This window comes from Lepidochelys kempii, chromosome 7, assembly GCF_965140265.1.
Source record: "Lepidochelys kempii isolate rLepKem1 chromosome 7, rLepKem1.hap2, whole genome shotgun sequence".
In the NCBI taxonomy this organism is placed as follows: domain Eukaryota; kingdom Metazoa; phylum Chordata; order Testudines; family Cheloniidae; genus Lepidochelys; species Lepidochelys kempii.
Genome location: NC_133262.1, coordinates 78,514,869 through 78,531,327, shown reverse-complemented (window position 1 = coordinate 78,531,327; position 16,459 = coordinate 78,514,869). Strand labels below are relative to the sequence as shown.

General features: G+C 40.5%; 1 long non-coding RNA gene across 1 annotated transcript; it reads left to right on the top strand.

Moving 5' to 3' along the window:
* Positions 1–9,536: 9,536 nt before the first annotated feature.
* LOC140914780 (uncharacterized) lies at positions 9,537–15,462 on the top strand. Its single transcript, XR_012159990.1, has 3 exons — positions 9,537–9,607; positions 12,646–12,770; positions 15,428–15,462. It is a non-coding gene; the product is annotated as an uncharacterized lncRNA (long non-coding RNA).
* The last annotated feature ends 997 nt before the right edge of the window (positions 15,463–16,459 follow it).

Here is a 16,459-nt window from a genome sequence, read left to right as displayed (position 1 = left end):
TGAGAATCAGGCCCTAGTTGTTCAGCTTAATCCAGATTCCTGTAAAATGTACACACTTCACTCTCATTCTCTTGTCCCAACTTGACTAGTTATAAAACACTGGTATCTATTTAGTTTCTCTGAAAAATCCACTTAATAGTAGCATATGATTCTCACTACTGTGCCAGATTACATGGGATCAGCTTACTTTTTACAAGCAGCTTCTAAGGGACTTTTCAGTTATCTCAGACTAAACAAACAATAATCAATTGTTTATTTTCTCCAAAACCTACACCCTTAGCAAACTGCTTCCTCAGAATTCTACAAGATTTATTCCTTCATATATAGCCTCTCTGTCCTTGCTGATAGGGTGAGACGAAAAGAAAAGAGTAATTATTTGAGCTGAGTGAATAATTCACATTACATGAATAATTTATCCATTGAATCTAGCCTCTCTTTCTGCTAGTAGAATATCTGTGAACAGATCACAATTTCCCAACATTTACTTACTCAAAAGTAATCAACTATTTTTTTTAAATTCTGTGGATTGATTGTGAACTATTTGCTGCAAGCAATCAGTACTCACACTGTGTTTGGTTAGTTTTGAATGGTCATATAAGTAATATGGTATTGTTTCTGTTTCCTGATTGTATGAAAGCGCAGTCACTTCCAGAACAAATACTTATGAGCAAATCTACAGTTTCCTGAAAACTCAAGTGTGTAACTTTGAAATTTGCTTTCTGCAAACATTCATGCTGCTTCATCTAAATTGCACAAATGTTTATAGATAGTGTAAATGAAAAGGGAAACAAGATGGGGTAAGCTAATTCATTAAAAATGGAATGTAGAAAATTGTTTATAGTTTTTTTGCTTAGCTTTTAAAGTTACTGGGGGTCATCATGGATGGTTCTCTGAAAACATCCACTCAACGTGCAACAGCAGTCAAATAAGCTAACAGAACTTTAAGACCCATTAGGAAAAGGATACATAATAAGACAATAAGTATCATAATACCACTATATAAATCCCTGGTACGCCCACACCTTGAATACTGCATGCAGTTCTGGTCATCCCATCTCCAAAAAGATATATTAGAAATGGAAAAGGTACAGAGAAAGGCAACAAAAATAATTAAGGAACAGCTTCCATATGAGGAGCGATTAAAAAGATTGGGACTGTTCAGCTTGGAAAAGAGAAAACGAAAGGGGGACATTTTAGAGGTCTATAAAATCATGATTGGCATGGAGAAAGTGAATAAGGAAGTGTTATTTACCTTATCACATAACACAAGAATCAGGGGTCACTGAAATTAATAGGCAGTAGATTTAAAACAAAAGAAAGTCCTTCACACAATGCACAACCAACCTGTGGAACTTCTTGCCAGAGGATGTTGTGAAGGTCAAAAGTATAACTGGGTTAAAAAAATCATTGGATAAGTTCATGGAGGATAGGTCCATCAATGGCTCTTAGCCAGGATGATCAGGGATGCCAACCCCATGCTTTGGGTGTTCTGAAGCTTCCGACTGCCAGATGCTGGGACTGGATGGCTGGGGATGGATCACTTGCTCTATTCTGTTCATTCCCTTGGAAGCATCTGGCACTGGCCACTGTCGGCAGACAGGATACTGGCCTAGATGGACCATTGGTCTGACCTAGTATGGCCATTCTTATGTTCTTAAATACTCGGCCATGCTCTATCTTCATTCTGTGATCGGAACTCTCATTGATGTCAATAAGAATAGTACAGAAAGATAGAGGATAAAATAGCCTTATATGGTTGATGCCAGGATCTCTGGTCTGAAATTTGAATAATTTCTTCCACCCTGTATTGCTAGCAAACTATTTCCTGCCATTTACAGTTCTTTTACCTGCTGGAGCAGATAAGGAGAGAGTAGAATACTGTTTGTATTTGATAATTATTCATTGTGGCTGGTCCCCACCTGTTTGTACCCTAGGATAAACGTTTTCACACTTCTCTACTTCCCTCACTGAGCCAGGTTTAAATTTCTAAGACTAACTGTGTTTCTCTTCCCATCTTGCAAAGTCAAGGATTTCTTCAAAGAGCCACTCCAGGCTGCTTTAGTTCATGATTGTTGAGGTGAGCCCAAATCAGTTACACATGAGATATTATTGTACTGACTGCCTGAAAAGAATACTACCTGTAATCAAAATATTAATGGCAAAATACTGGTCCTTATGAGTTGGAGGGGCACAAATGTAGGGGAAGCAGGTGGTGGTGCTGAGGATAGTACAGTGAGCCTCAGAGGCAGCCTGCTTTACACAGCAGGATGTCTCAGGTGGCTGAGGGACTTCCTCTATAGGCGTTAAGGCCCAATTTAGCAAAGCACGTAAGCATGTGCTTAACTTTAGGCACGTAAGTTCCACTGAAATAAATGGGAGTTCTCATCAAAGTTAGGCATGTGCAGAAGTGCTTTGCTGAATTGAATCCTCCTTGGTGCTGCTGCAAATAGGAATAGCATGCCCCTTCCAAAGTGCAAGCTGACGATTGCAGCATACTTGCAGCATACATGCTGGAGGCTATGCACACTTGGGGGCCATGGAGGCATCTATTCACTGTAGCTGCTTCCTCAGCCTGCTACCAAAGGGCATGATAGGCTGGTATCCCACCCACATGTACTGAGGAGCCACCCTCAGCTTGGTGGCATTTCTCTGTTTGGATGTCACGCGGTAACTTTTGAACACTTCATCCAACCAATTCCAAAATTTCCAGTAATGTTCTAGGTATCAATGGCCAGGCCCCACCTAATGTTGGTGAAAACTGGAAAGCCAAGAGCCAGCAGGAAGTTAGAACACACGGAGATCATGGTAACTGGTTAGCAGATCCAGCAACTTCAGCCAGGTATGGAATTGTCCATAGATCAAAGCACCAGTTGATGGCAGCCATTAACACCTTCCAGCACAATAATATCCCCCATCTGAGCTTGCCCATCTTCCTAGTTGAGTTTAACATATGGACACACTGAATGACTTATCTTCCAGGCAGAAAGAAAAGAAATAATAACTGTGAGAGAAGCATAGAGGAATGGTGGGGGGAGGGTGGCACACAGAGGCCCTGGTATTGGGGGAGAATGGGGGAACGAGGTAAGGGGAAAATGCGGAGGCATAGAGAGCCCCTGGCTTGGGGGAGGAGATTGGAAAGGAATGGTGTGGGGAAGGTAGACATGGCGGACACAGAGACCCTTAGCATGTGACAGAGGAGGAAATGGGGGAACACACAGAGCCCCTGGCATGGGGTGACTATAAGAGGAATGGAGGGAAACACAGAGTCCTGGCCCTGAAAGGGGGAGAATGGAGAATATTGGTATGGGGGAGGAGGACATGGGGGACACAGAGACCCTGGCATGTGTGGGAGAGGTGGTTGGGGAGTTACAGGGAGTTCCTGAAATAGAGGAAGCTGATACACAGGGAGCTTCAAGGAATTCAAGGAGCTCCTGGTGTGTGCAATGAACTCTGCTTATAGAAGCTATGACGTGCGTAACCACCCTCTACCACTCCTTCCCAGGTATCTGTTCCTCCCACACATACATGCAAGGTTTTTTCCTCAAGAGACCGTGTTAAAATAACCTTTGGCTCTATCTTTTTGAAAGCGTCCGCTCATTTTGGGTGCCTCCATGGTTTGATGCCAGATTCAGTCTGTATCTCAGACTGGGCACTCAAAATGAGCGGTTGCTTCTGGAAATGTGAGTCTTAACTTCTGTTTGTATATATGCATATATAGAGAGAAGTCAGAAGAACTATTCTGATTTACACTAGCTGAGGTTCTGGCACATAGTCTGAAAATAAATTTTGTTTAATCTATTGGTACGGGTGCATTTCCTTCCTTTCTAACTTCACAATAAAGCATGCACACTCACTCCCACCACTTCTGATGTTTTTTTTTCCCCTGTGAATTTTTTGTTGTGTCTTTCCTCCCATGTAATTTCCTAATAGTGAACTAGTGACTGAGTGGGCTGCTTGTATTTCATCTTGTGGCTGCAGAAGGTCAATCTGCTTCTGATACAGACAAACATGCACCATTACAGTAAACTCATAGAAAGTTTCCTTTCCAGCATGAGAAGGAGAAGGAAATGAACTCTTCGCCTGAGGTTTCAGTAATTATGTTCTGGACCAGTCTCATTCTAAAAATATAAAAGGTTTTGTAATATTCTCTGCAGAAAAAAAGAGGAAGAAATTTTTTCTTAATTTAGTGTGTGTGATTAATATGTATTCATCTTTTAACAAAGTTACAATCATGTAATTAATCAATGGAAACTGACAAGAGTCACCAGAATCTCTACATTAAAGATTACAAAAAAACTGAATAACTCTCCACCCCTCAAATCCTAAATAAGGCAACTAAGTAGGATAGTGTATTAAGCAAGTATGTTCCTTTAGCGTAGTCAGTCTGAATTCAAATACTACACACATACACTTCTCACTGGGAAATTCAGTTCTGTTGTCGGTCAATTCATCTTGACTGAAATGGAGATGCGCCCACTTGTACCAGGTTTGAATTTGGCCTTTTGCTTTAATTGAGGGAATTCAGCCCAAAGGGCTTTACTTCAGGACCATGAGTTTTTTTTTTAAATTGGGTAAATGTCCAGGAAGGTTTACAGTGAGATCACAAAACTCATGTCACCTGTACCCTAAGGCAGGTTCTATTGCACTTAATTATTCTACAGTAAGTACTGTGTTAATGTATTGCACTGCCTAGTCCCCTGGCTCTTAACAGTAAACTAGTGTATCTATGCTTGTATTTATAAAACTTCTTCCCCTTTCTTAGAACTTGGTGAGAAATGCATGTGCTTCTGAGACCACAGTCTTGACCGGTACACAGATCTAATATCTAAAATATCCCATATGAGCCCTGCTGACTTGCATGTGTTCATCTTTTATTATTTACTGAAGTTGTTATGAATGACATAATAGAGGTCCTATTAGTATCTCTTTCTATTCATTAGAGTAATGTTGTATACAGAAATGACAATACTTTATATGACTAAGAAGCATATGAAGGATTGTATTCTCATCTGAATGTGCCAAGATAGTGCTAATACTTGTTACATGTTTAATGAACTTGTTGTAAGATGAGGAATGTTATTTAGTCTGTGGCTGTGTTTCTATGGTTCTATTAAGTAACCATAGAATTCTATACACAGCATTAATATTGAAGTTCAGTCTAAATAGCAAACATGGAAACTTTGTGGCAGTGATACAGTTTTTAGAGAGTTGTACAGTGAGAATTGTCTGGATTGTGCCATTTAAATAATATTTTATTTACTATCTGACTGGAAGCACCAAAATTGTAACCAGCCATCCCTGCATTTCAGTGATAAGGAAATCTCCTTTCATGAACTCTGGCTTAAGTGTAAAAACCACGGTCCTTGCCCATCAATTTGCAGTTTGATTCTCTTTTATTAGATTAGTGCAGGCCAACCAGACAGACATAATTACTAAATGTACAAACTATGCTGAGACACTGTGTACTTTGATATAGCAAGATTCCTCATGTATTTAGAACTTGGTATATAAAATGTCCACATATATTTCTGAGGAGAAGGACAAATGGAATACACTATTGCTACTGTACATTGCTTTTGTTTAGTTGGGCTATTCTTTATTAGCAGGGCATTAGTAAAATGCAGATTTAAGTTGCTGAAAGAGAAGGAGTTGTAAAATTATAAAGTTATGTTATAAATGATAAACTCATTTCTATTCTCTTACTGTAAAATTATTATCTTGAATACAATAATATAGATCCTGATTTTTAAAGAGGCTGAAACCCTAGTTACCTGATTTGTGGGCACAAGGTTGCTTTAGCATGTTCTATGGCAGTGGCTTTCAAACTTTTTTTCTGGGGACCCAATTGAAGAAAATTGTTGATGTCCGCGACCCAATGGAGCTGGGGATGAGGGGTTTTGGGTGTGGGAGGGGCTCAGGGCTGGGGCAGAGGGTTAGGGTGCGGGGGGTGAGGGCTGTGGGGTGGGGCTGGGAATGAGGGTTCAGGGTGTGGAAGGGGGCCCTGGGCTGGAGCAGGGGGTGGGGTGCGGGAGGGGGTCTGGGCTCTGGGTTGGGGGTGCAGGCTCTGGGGTGGGGCCTGGGATGAGGAATTTGGGGTGCAGGAGGGGCTGTGGGTTTGGAGAGCTCAGGGCTGGGGCAGGGAGTTAGGGTATGGGAGGGGGTCAGGGCTCAGGGTGGGGGCAGCGCACGGAGACCCTCGGCCCCCCTGCCTAGAAGCCAGGCTCCCTGCTGGCCACTTCCAGGGCACAGCGCTTTGTTGGAACGGGTAGGCTCTAGCCTGCCTTAGCTGGGCAGCACCGCTGACGGGACTTTTAATGTCCCAGTCGGCGGTGCTGACCAGAGCCGCGAGGGTTTCTGGGTGCTGAGCAAGGTGACCCAGTGCCTTACATGCCACAACCCAGTACTGGCTCATGACCCGAACTTTGAAAAACACTGTTCTATGGTATCTTGAGCAATTCTTATGCTTCCCTGTTCTACAGAAAATGTAGTATTGTATTTGCTTGATTTCCTTTTTAATGCAATCAAAAAATCCCCTGTTTACTAAGTTTAGAAACAAATAAAATACAAAAAGGAATCAACATCCACTTAGCTAGTTTCACTGTCCAGGCTGTGTGGTTAAACTTTGACTTATTCTATCCATAACCATATATATATATATAGGCATCAAATATACTAATGTTTTTGCTTCCCTGCCCTCCTAATATTACATGTACAGGATATGAAATAGCTGGGGTTCAGTACTATGGTTTGGTTCACTTTAAAATATGGGGGTATATTTTCAAAAGAAGTGTTCCACTGGAAAGATGACATCAGATTCAAAGCCTTACTTCTTTGTTACATTTCCTGCTACTTAAAAGGTGTCAGGTAAAATTTGGGCCATGTTAAAAAATAAGTTGGTAATAGAATTGTAATAAACATATTTTATTCACTTCTCCTATGGTACTTTTTGTCTTTGATTGTAATATTTTTAGGGTAGAAACTGAGTCCTCCTACTGGTGTGAGATTGTGCAGCGACTGGCATGATGGGGTCCTTCTCCTGGCTGAAGCCTGTGTATGCTAGTGCACTACACACATAAAATTCAGGCCAAGCAGTTAAAGTTTAGCAAATCTGTAAGCAACTGAAAACAGGATCATATAATGGGAAGTGTCAGGCAGTCTTAACTATAGGTGCCTCTAACCAGCTCCACCTATACTAATAATAAACGATCAGCATATCTCACATATGTGACACAATTTTAAAAGTAATTGATTCCCTTTTTCACTCTGTACAGATAGTGATATTTTCCTGAACTTAGATAGCTGGAGTGAAGTTGAAGGGTAAATTCCAAACCCTAACTGTCTGATGCACTCAGCTGTGACTGGAACTAAAAACCTTCACTCATGGCCTATTTTGGCACAAGTCACAGTACAGTTACAAGCCTAATCAGATCTTTATTTCACTTTACTAAGAGGAATCAATATTTAAAAGGTTTGTGTTTAATCTGGTCAAAGCATATTTTTAAGAGAATAGTTAGAATTCTTTCTGAAGGAGAATAATTGATGAGTCAAGCATGTGGCCATAACTTAAGGACAATATGTCTTTCATACCTCACACAGAGCCAGCAGTAGTGGACAGTTTCAGTAGCTGGCTGAGGTTTATTCTGTCTCTCATCATTAGTGGTTACCTGCTTTAGTAGTTAAGGCTAACAATGAAGTAACCCACTCATCCCATAAAGGACATAAAAGGCCCTTTCGTGCCCCTCAGTGGGCTACTTCTGTAGAGTGGCAGGGGTATTTGGATTTGCACAGTTTCTTGGAATTCTTTCACTGGTGGCTCTTTGTGTCCCTGAAGGGAATTGCGGGAGGTTCCACCTCTGAAACCAGCCGCTCCCCTGAGATTGTTAGAGGCACAGGTCATCTGCTTGGAAGTCAGCCAGAATGGTGTAAAGTGGACTTAGTGTAGATAAGCATCAGTAGCAGAGTGTGAACATTGCCCTTTGAGCCATGTGTGGGATGCTTTTTCTCAAGATCTGTGTCATCTCCTGTTCAGGCCAAGTAGTTTCTAGTCAGAGATTTGAAAGCAGCCTCAGGAAGTTAAAGGTGGCATCTTTTGAAAAGAATGAAAGGATCTTCAACTCAGCTGTAGACTGAAGGGTAGGGTTTATCAACTCCCCGTTGGCTGCAATTATTATTATTACCTAATTATTATTCTATGTGGGTCTGCTCCTTGTACTTCTATCAAAATGTTATCGTCTTTAAATTATCTGATTTATCAAAATTCAAGCACACTTTAACTAGTTTATATAGCTGTCCTTCAAATTAATAATCTGATTCCTGCTCTACGGATGATTTAAGGCTAACTGCAATGCTGTATAATTACACAAAATGCTCAGAAGACCTCTCAGTTTTTAAAGGGGCCTGTTTTACATTATAATCCTTCCAGATATATGAATGCATCTGAAGCTCATTTTCAGGTACAAAAAGTTAACATCCACTGTGCTCACTTTATATATTTCATTATAATTTAATTAGCTCCACATATTCGGAACTTTGGTCAAAGCTGTTTCTGCGGGGCACAAGCACAACCAGAGGCAAGATGGCAAATGTAAAGAAACAACATTAATCTTTGTGACAAATGGATTTTGTACCCTCCCGTTCATCTGAATAGTGATAAAATTTGTTTCAAACTTCTTTGCTATTTCTGATTTTCTTGCTATGAATAAACCCTGCCCACAGAACATGTTAGCTGTGCTGTGTGATAAGTCAGATCGAGTGATCATTATGCTCTTGGGTACATTTATTTGATCTTCAGCATTCCTTTCTTTGTGTTCTTCTACTGAGACTCAAGAAAATCCTTTTAAAAAATAAAAACCATGAGCGCTATGCTTCCTCCATGGTGTGGAGGAGAGAAAGGGTGCAGTAATGACATAGAAATGATACCAAATTTGTGGAAGAAAGGGAGGGGAGTGACCATACAGAGCCCACATTTGGGGCTCCTAACCATGTAAGATCTATCAGTGGTTGAACACACACCTTTTGATTAACTCCTTCTGATTCTGTGGGATTTTCCACAGAAGGCAATAATTTGGTCACAGGATATTTTCTTTCTTACAATCTTAATGCTGTAGTTGGGAAATGGAATCCAAATTGTTTTCTTATTCATTCAAAATAAATTTTTTGTTAAATCTAAATTCTTTCCTTTGAAGAGGAGGATGAGACTCTTAATGCAGGAGAGGGAGACTCCATCAGCACAGTGAACTAAGGAGTGCTAACTTGTTCTGTACCCAAAGACTGCAGCAGGAGGCTGATGACTAGTAGAGGAAATGGGAGGCTGGGTGTCTCAAAAGGGAGATACTTTTCTGTCAGATATAGGGAAACTATTTTTGGGGGTGTGTAAAATTTGGTTCTTTAAACAAATGGAACTTCTCTTTCTGGGAGAACTCAGAGGTGTAGATCCTTGGTTGATATAAGATGTGTCATAACTCCATTGATTTCATTTAGGGTCTCAGAATTGGCAGGGAACTGTTCTTCATGGGAGCGGTATTTTGGGTTGAAGAGATCTGCTCTTTGAGCCGGATTCTCACTTTACCTCACCAGCTTCAATGAATCTGGCCAAGCATATGTGCAGGTGGGTGAAAGGGTGGCAATAGTATAGAGAATTATTTTTTGCAAGAATGTCTCTGTTTCAAATTTTGGGGTGCTGCTATTTGTATGAAAATTGGGGGAGGAGTCTTTCATGGAGAAGGTGGCCTCAGAGGCTCAAACTATGGAGGATATCCTCTGTTCATGGAAAAAGTAGTGGTCCTCCATTAGCATTCTCCCTTCCACTTTGTTATCCTGCTATGTGGGTAGGGCTAACAGGCTCTTAATGGGAACTAGGCACTTAACTTACAGTTAGGTCTGGAAATCTCCCCCCTAATGAATTCAGTGGGAGCTATGGATGCTCAGCAAATAGAAAATCAGATGGTTTCTAATTTGGTGTCTAAATAGGCAGCTAGAGATCCAGAATTGAAAGGTTTGCATGGTTATGTCAAGTTAAAAAAGGTAGTTTATGGCATTTAGGGAGACGTACAAGGAGACAGCTTTAAATAGATGGCATTTCAGATGTTTCCCGCCCTTCTCACTATCACTGTCATGAATATGGGTCATATTTTATGATCGTTTTCTTGTTGCAATCTTTCTCACTTGAAAGAAATATCATAGTTACTCTGCCCACTGTAAACTGTGGTAGATAGTGAGATCATGCTATATTATTAAACTTTTTAGCTCTCTGAATATCATTTCCTGGTCACTCCTTTTCTTCCTCTTAATTGACCCTGTGAAGAGGGAGGATCAAGCAAGCAAACTATAGAACTTTGTCTTTCACAGAATGCACAAGAATATTAACCACACTTCTCTTGTAACCAGAGCAAAAAATAGGAGCTTGAGTTACTTCGTGGGATGATGATTTTAGTGAGAAGTGGGAAATGGTACACACCACTCATTCCTGTTACAGCCTCACGAATGGATGCCCAGTAGTCTTGCTTCCTTCTCCTCAAATGCTGTAGCAGTTGACTAATGTCAGTGTGACTTGGTGCCATCCAATTGGCTCAGCAGAGCATTCTTCTAGTTCTCATGATTAGTTCTCACTTCCCATCATGTGCAAATCATGAAATTATCAGCAAAGTATTTGCTTGCATATGATGATTTTACATTAGGTTTCCTTCCGTTATGTTCTATGAAGTAGGCATAAAGCTACTGGATCGCTTAAGCAATATGTGTGAAGTTCATATCAGTATTTTGATCTCTCTCTGTAATATGTTAGGACAACAGATTTATTTTGTTAAATTAACTATATTATATAGGCTTTTTAAAAAAGTAAGATGCTTGTAGCAGATGGTTTACTGAAAACTATCAAGTTTTGTGACATCCGTTCTTTCTAGAACTCATTGTAATACTAAGATATATTTTCTATTTCTTCTGCACCCATGTTTTTGCATTCATAGCAAAAAGGTAGAACACTGAATTATTCTGTCATAATGGTCATATGTACTAGAGTTGTTTGGGAATTTTCTGTTCCTACAAAAAAGTAAGTAAGTAAGTTTCCACAAAATCAAAATTTTCCAAAGGAAAGTTTCAATCTTGCTGAATATTTTTATTATTATTATTCATCAGAAAAATCTAAAATATTTAGTTTCAGGTTAGTTTGACCCAAATTGAAACATTTTGGTTTGTTGAACTGAACTGAAATATTTTGTTTTGAGTTAGCTGGATATTAAACTGCATCTGCCTGAGCTACCACAGTGCTTCATGGTAGTTGCTGTGCGGGTACTTCGTGCTTTTGTTCTCTCCTACGAGCCAGGCTCCTTCTCTGGGCTCCATTTCCCATGATACAGTGCGGCTTCCCCTCTGAACAACCGATGTAATGCATTATGGGAGTCACATGGCTACAGTGCATCATGGGAGATGAAGACTGGCCAGGGAGCCCAACCCTTAGGAAGAAATAAAGGCATGTGACACCTGAACTACAATTCTCATGAGGCATGATGGCACCATAGGTAGAATGTGGGACTGACTCCAGATAGAACATACTGATTTGGCTCAATACCCTGGAATGAAACATATGGATTTAGGTATGTTGAAACATTTTATTTTGACAGAAACTGTTGAAACAAAACATGCAACGCCTGTAAAACAAAATTTTTGGGAACTTTTCATTTAGCTACATAGAACTTTATTCTAATAATTTCCAGAGAGACACACCTTGGAAGGCTAAAATGTTACACATCAGACAGATATACTCATTTTAAGTGAATACGGCAGAATATTTGTGAAAATTATTTGCAGAAACCTGATTCTAAGAGTTATGCTCATGAACTGGGGAATCAGAAACAGGCCATGTGATCTACACGTTTTTACTGAAATCAGCTGAAATTTCTGTTATCAATGAACTGTTTGTAAACAGGTCGTTAATTATATTTGTGAAGATTATTTAGCAAACAATTTTAAATAACAAATGCATTCAAGAAAATCATGCTCTGTTCATAGGCAATTGGTGAACGGAAAAAGAGGTTACTCTAATAAGTAGTTAATTACTTCTTTGCCCGTCTTTAGCCCACAGATACACATATGCAACTGCTGCACATTTCAGTGGGAATTTCACTGTGTGCTTACATGAGGAAAGAGTTTGGCCTCATGGGCTTGATCCTGCATAGACTGCCATACCCCAAACTCCCATTAAGTCAATCGAAATTTTCAATGCACAAAAAATTCAGGACTGAGCTCTGATAGGGGGGGATTTTCAAAAGCACTCTACGTTACCTAACTGTATTGACTTCAGTGAGAGCAGAATTAGGCCAATGCTAAGTGCGTTTGAAAACCCCACCTTAAGTGTATGAACCTTTATTAAAACTGTTAAATTCTCTGGATACAATGGGTCTGATCCTCGGCTGGTGTAAATTGTCATAAAAGTCTATGGAGTTGCACTGATTTATACCTGCTCTGGGGTGCTAAGAGCCATTGAACCAAACTGTAAACCCTGTATATGATGGGAACCACTTCAAGATGGGGTGCGGTAGCACCCCTAGTTTCAGCACCTATGCACCTATTGAGGATCTGACTACTTTTCTTGCCTTTGGAGAGACACAGTAGGGACCTGACAGTGTTACCCTTACTCTCATTGCTCAGCATTTACTCACCTGACCAATCCTACTGAAGACAGAGGCCTGAGATGAGGGGAGTTTCACAAGGACAGTTCATCTTGCAAGATTTCTACCACTTGGGGCTGAAATATCACAATACCAGCTCACTAGGTATGTCTGAAGGTGAACTTAAACTTAGACCTGATTCAGTCTTTAACTCAGCCCTATCCCAAACCTAATCAGAAGCATGATCCAAACACCACTTCCTCAGCCCCTCTTTAGTATAACTATGTACTGATGGCAGATCCAGCACAGAGGGGCTGACTGAGTGCTTGATTTAGAAATTTACTGTTTTGTAAGAGGTACTTGTGTGAACATCAGCGTAAGACACAGAATACCAGTCCCCTAAATATAGTACAGTTTTGTCTGAGTCATATCATTTTCACTGTGTGGGAGGGGTGTGAAGACATCCCACAGAATGGAGAAACACCGTCTTAATGTCTGTGGTTCCTTTGCCCAGTGAGATGAATTTTTTTCTAAAGTCAGAATACAGCAGAAGTAGTAAAGGTATGTTAATTGTAAGTAGACTCTAATTCTGTTGCAGCTTTCAGTGCAGGAAGTAGGCGTAGTGTTCACCATCCACTTCAAAAGCTGAAGTCAAGCCGGTCTGAAATGTATATGATGCTTGGCCAAATACTGAACTCTTTATACAGGAGGCGATATAGACATAGCTAAACATCCAATGTGAATTTGAAAGAACACTTTATTGCAAAGTTTTCCCCAGGTTTATCAATGTAACTGAAACTCATTTTGAGAGTACAAAAATGTCTTTCATTAACAGCTACCCTTGTGTTCAGTTTATCTATTTTATTGTAATATAGTTCTGCTAACGCTACATGTTTGGAATTGGTGGTCAAAAGCTATTTCTTTGGGCATGTTCCTATAATATTGCATGGCTGAAATCTCAGTCCCATTGGAGACAATGGAAGTTTTGCCATTGTCTTCAGTGGGGCCAGAATTTCATCTAAGTTTTTAAATAATTAGAGATGGGCCCAACTGACAAAGTTTGGTTTGGATTTGACCTTCTCTAGAGTTTGAAGGAGATATTTGGTGTTCTAAAAAGTAACATCTGTCTTTCTAACAACTGGATTTTGTTTTTACTCATTAGCCTTACTCTTTGAATGCAGTCAGTTTCAAAGCTAGTTCACATTATTTTGACATGAATGAACCTTGGCAACTACAATGGGAGATTTGAGATAAGGATTTGAGAAATGGGCTCCCAACAAACAAAATTTCCTCTTTTTTTAAAACACTCTCTGAGATCTAAGATCACTTTGCTTTGTCTAAGGAGAATTTAACTTGCTCTCAATAAAAATGAGGCCTACCTCCACCTCAGTACTCTTGAGCGGAGTGGGCATATTCCACATCAGCTAGAGCTAAAACATGTCTTTCTTGTAAAATATGCTTTTGATGTCAGCCACGGCAAAATGTGTAGAAAAGTCAGGGACTGATACTACAGCCCTTAAGCACATGAATCATCAGTCATTTGTCTCAGTAGGCTACTCACATAAGTAAGAGCTGCAGGATCAGGCATTTTGTGTTTAGTGCAGATGAGAGATGTGTTTAGTGCAAATGAGAGATTATCTTTGCTACCAGAGATAATCTAGTGAAATCAAAAGCTTGCTAAATGTAATGGAATGCCAAATGTAACCCAGCTCTCCTCTTGGTTCCCGTTCTGGCCTTTAATTGCCAGGAAAGATTAGGCCTGTAAACACAACATTATATCCATGGCAACTTGCAAGTCAGTGTTTAACTTTGAAGCACATTAAAAGGTGTATTTTAAAAAACACTTTTACATTTTACAGCTTAGAATAGCAATTATGATTTCTAAGTCAGGTATTTCCAGGCAGTTATTGACTGGCTGGGGTAAGGGCTTGACGCAAAACTCATTCTTTCAACACCTTGTCATTGCTAGGAAATTCTCATATGTATTATTTCTTAAATATAGCCAGTGTTTCCCATAGCAATACTGATCTGACTAGAAAAATATGGCAGGATCTAATCCAACCTAGAGGCATAGCCTGGGCAATACGCACATATCAGATTATAGCAAGAACTGTTCCACCAGTATCCATGACCCACGTGGGCTCTAGGGTCCTGCACAGGATGCAGTGTTCTTCTGCTAAGTCATCCTGATGTGAGGTTCTTGAACCCTACAGGAAGGTCCAATTTAATAACTGTTGAGTCATACTAACAGATGGCTCTTGTTAGCTACCACCAGGATGTAAAGGGCAGCAGTTGGAGTGTCTAGCTCTGGGTAGGCTGAACTAGGGTCTGGGACACAAGTTTACCAGGGAAAATCGTAGGAACAGCCAAACTTGGGGAGAAAGCTTAGAGTTGTTTGTTTTCTGAGTTACCAATAAAGCCAACTCCAGAAAATGATGATTCTCAATTATATTCACTGTATTCTGTCTAGAGTCATGTGGGCATTACATTTGCTTACGTGGTTCAAAATTGAAAGATTTGTCTGTTTAGGGATGCATATTGTGCTCATCACTGTTGTTTATGAATGCTGTTCTAAATTCAGTGGCGTAGTCAGTCATAAGCATGGAAATGAGGCTGTTCTTCCGCTAGGTTTGGCTGCTCGTGTAGAGGTCCTTGAAGATCAGGAATGAAGCCTCGAAGTTGCCCCTCTTTAATGGAGCGGTGGAGTGAAGGAAGAAGTGCACTGCTGTGATATACTCTCAATGCTCTGTTTCTCTGCCTAAACAAGTAGCTGCATTCTGAACCAATTAGAGCTCTCTGAATGTCAGTTTTTTCATTTCTAGGTACAGAGCAATGATTCAGCCTGGAGATTATGAATGGATAGTGGATCACTATGACTACCTGTGAATCCAACAGGGTGAGTGATGATGGAAGAGTATTTTTTTTGTAGCCACAGCTATCTATATCCTGAAGCAATGTGGAGACAGTGGACTGGCTGGATGATCTGAGGACAGATGGTCATGATAGAGGGCACTGTTATGATGGAGACAAGCCCTTTGAAGTGTATACCTATTCCTTTCAGCCTGTCCCAGTTACTCTTTCTCAAGGTGCTGCTATTTGAGTGATTTGGAGAGCTGGGAAATGATACAAGACATGCTTGATGTAAAGGGTTTTGTCACCCATGTATAGCTGACATTTGAGGCCATTTCATCTTACACTCTCCCCTAGCAGCTTCATGTGGATGTTAACCAAGGTAGAAGAAAGGATGGATCCCTACAGTGTCCCATAGGAGACAGCTCTAAGAAGTAGTTGCTCATGATAGCATTCTGGATTTGGCCTAAGGAAAAGGACTGGAGCTATCTTAGTCTATCCCTTTAATTCCTGCTACATCCCTAATGTGGGATAGTAGCTTTTCAATATGAATGGCATCAGAAGTTGTGGAGATATCCAGCAGTATGAGTGTGGATCCATACCCCTCTTCCAAGGACAAGTGGAGGTCACTTATCAGCATAACCTGAAACCTGACTTGGCTAGTTCCCTCTGATACCAGCAGTGGACATAGTGACCTGGAGGGGAGAGTCTAATGTGAAGCAGAGGGACTAACGCAGAAGTTGTATAATATCATTTTCCCTGTGTGAAAACGTGGAAATTCAGCTACTATGATGTCACTCTTTCTTGGTAGTGCTGTGCTCCTTTACCTGATGAGGAATAGATAGGGTGAGATCTAGAAGGGGCTTGGCCTCTTTTATTTACTGGAGGATGGGTTCAGTATCTCCAGCTGCTCTGCTTCTAGACTGTTCCCTTGCTGGTGAGGGTCTAGAGAGTATGTAACAGGGCCAGATCAGAAGAGATCCCTTGGAGCCTGATGCTGTAGT